This window comes from Coptis chinensis, chromosome 3 (genome assembly GCF_015680905.1).
Source record: "Coptis chinensis isolate HL-2020 chromosome 3, ASM1568090v1, whole genome shotgun sequence".
NCBI classification, from domain to species: Eukaryota; Viridiplantae; Streptophyta; class Magnoliopsida; order Ranunculales; family Ranunculaceae; genus Coptis; species Coptis chinensis.
The window spans coordinates 75,626,713-75,629,573 of record NC_141458.1 but is presented as its reverse complement, the minus strand read 5'-3'; the positions used below and the strand labels follow the sequence as shown (position 1 = coordinate 75,629,573).

At 34.9% G+C, this 2,861-nt stretch overlaps 1 long non-coding RNA gene across 1 annotated transcript; it reads left to right on the top strand.

Annotated features, from left to right (window-relative positions):
• The first annotated feature begins 1,317 nt into the window (after nucleotides 1-1,317).
• LOC147510835 (uncharacterized) lies at nucleotides 1,318-2,848 on the top strand. Its single transcript, XR_015219041.1, has 3 exons — nucleotides 1,318-1,606; nucleotides 1,697-1,771; nucleotides 2,537-2,848. It is a non-coding gene; the product is annotated as an uncharacterized LOC147510835 (long non-coding RNA).
• Nucleotides 2,849-2,861: the final 13 nt, after the last annotated feature.

Below are 2,861 nucleotides of genomic sequence, written 5' to 3'. Positions count from 1 at the left end.
TGTTGGTTCTGTTATTTTGTGTTTTAATTGTCATGGAGAAGGCCTTCATCTTGTTACAGCGTAAATATTATTAAATCAGAAACATTTAATAGAATTGTAATTTAATTATATACATACCTGCTTCCAATTAGTTATGTGATATTTCAAACAGGATTCGACCCTAGAGTGTAGGATTCTATTGATCAAGACATTTACCTTGTGGTTCTTATGCAAGTTGCAAAGTACAACTAGCTAGTTCAATAAATGTGGATTAGTTTCCCACTTTGAAGCCATCTTATTGGTCAAATACTTATGCAACTTCATGCAGGTATAAGGATTAGACAACTAAACTATCGCAAGCTGTCAAAACTTTCTCTGTGTCTCTTTACTTTCATATGCTCACTTTCAACTTTGTTTCACACCTATTTTTACGCTTTTAACATACATTCTTTAATAGATAGCGCACTCCATTAAGTAAGCACGAGTATAATACAATAATTGTCATAACCATTTTAATTTTAGTAAATTATATTATATTGGTCGAATATTAACTATCTTTTTTTTATACAATGCTGGGAAGAATCTTTCGAACTGAGTTTGTTTAGCCAAGAATTTTGTCGAACTACCACCAAGATTCATCATGAGCGGGGGGAAATGCATGTCGCTATATCTCGCACGTCTTTTTTTCACAATCAAATTGAAATGTTTCTCTTTCTTTTTTCATCTGTGTACGGAGATGGAGAAGTTTAAGTGGAGTTAGTGGTTGTTATAAAATATATTTTTTTGAATGTAATGAATTAAATGAAGTGTATGTAAATAGCTGCTTATGAGTGCGAAATTACAGTGTAGAATGAATTTTTTTTTATACAATGGAGAGTTTTTTATGATGGTTTTAAGAAAACAGATGTCAATCACAGTTTGTTTATGACGGTTTACAATGCAACTTGCAACTGTTTAACCAAAATAGTCACGAAAACCATGATGTTAAGTGACTGTTTTCTACTATTTGTCACGGTTTTTATGTGGCTGGAAGGCTTCTCTAGAGGAAATATTTTTAACGGTTTTGGGAAAAAAAATGACTCTCACTTGGTCACTGTTTTGGGAAAAAAAAAAAAAAAACGGTCACAAAAGACTTGTCACCGTTTTTAACAGTGACATAAAGGTTTTTTTGTTATAGTGAATTAGTTTGTTTAATTATATTTACTCAATTATCAATTATCAAATTATTAAATCTCAAAAAACCTATTATATTTTTCTCCCTCAACTTCTACAATTCTTCAAACTTCAATTCGATTCTTCTTCTTGATTCTATTCTCCCTTTTGACAATTTTCGCATCCTCTCTACACGCGCGACTACAAGAAAATATACTTTTGCCCACGGATTTCCGGAATTTTTACCCACAGTCATGAAATTTAGCCTGGGTGCAGCCACAGCCAAAATCGGTCGGGTACGATTTATTAACTACAACGGCTGTTCTACGCGTTTTGACCGTGGGGATAGGGCTGAAAATTTTGGGCGGCCAGACCAGTTTGGAGAAAAAAAAATACGACCCACTTACCCTTCGTCTCCCACTGCCACTTAAACCCGGCCAACCCAACCCAACCCCCCTACTCTCATCTCAACAAGGTAATGATTAGAGCAAAAAAATTATTTCAAGCACCAATTTTTTTTGACAAATTAAAATTAGAACTAATTTTTCAATTTTAATTTTTTTAGGATTCACTGAGTGGGAAAGGGATTACAAGCTTTGTTTCTCTTCTCCGAACGCGATTCCTCCATTACAAATTGAAGGTGACTTATTATGCTATTAAAGATTGATTTTTTATTTGTTTCGTTTTTAATCTAACATTAGATGTTGTTGTTATGGGCAGTAAGCAAGACCTAATCTATCTCTCGACCAAACACCTCAGATTGTTTGATTGTCCTCAAAGTGCAGCCTTTATTCCCTGTATAGAACTGCTTGTAGTGCTTGTTGTTGGAACATTAGAGCTACCAACCATCCCCCGTATAGAACTGCTCGTGTCAATTTAAAAATGATTACTGTAATTTCAGGGACAAGTGTCGATACATTCACTTCTGATATGATGTTCTTATTGTCTATAAATTTGTGAGATAGCCTATGGATTTTAGAAGGTCGAATTGGAGATATTGGTGGTTAGTCATTACTAGTCACTTTACTTACTTTTTAAAGTTTGATTAGTTTTACTAGTCTGGACAGGTGTTATGAATATTTGATTTGTTTGACTAGTCGAGAGTCTGGGCATGTGCTATGAGTTAATCTTTAGCTGATTAGTTTTACTAGTCTGGACATGTCCATGAAATAATCTCTAGTTGATTAGTTTTATTTGTGGAAGTTTGAAATTTGTAGCTAGAATAGCGCTCATGAAATCAGACGCCATTTGCACATTCATTAGATTCATTTGTACGACGCATTCTTCTAGGCATTTTGGTATTGTAGATACGAACAAGATTGGATTAGTGTGGTATATATGCATGGTGATATATTATTATGTCTAACATTTTTGAATGTTGTGTGTATGTTTTATTTATTCCTAGATACACCATGGAGGGTTCTATTCCAATCGATAGAAGTTGGATTGAATTAGATCACCATGACGAACGCTTTCTAAAGGGTGTTGATGAGTTTCTAGAGTTTACAACACTGCATGTGACATTCGGAACACTTGGTCAACAGAGTAGAGGAAAGAACAGAAGATTGATTTGGAAGGAGAGCTTTCATTTTCTTTTCTGGATCTTCTTCGAAGTTTGATAGGCTTAAAAGGGAATGTGAAGGGCCTGTTCATTTGTCTGCTCTTGCGGTCCCTCTTGCGAACCTATATCCTACAAACACCTCGAGGGAGCCATCCGGCTTTCGCCATCG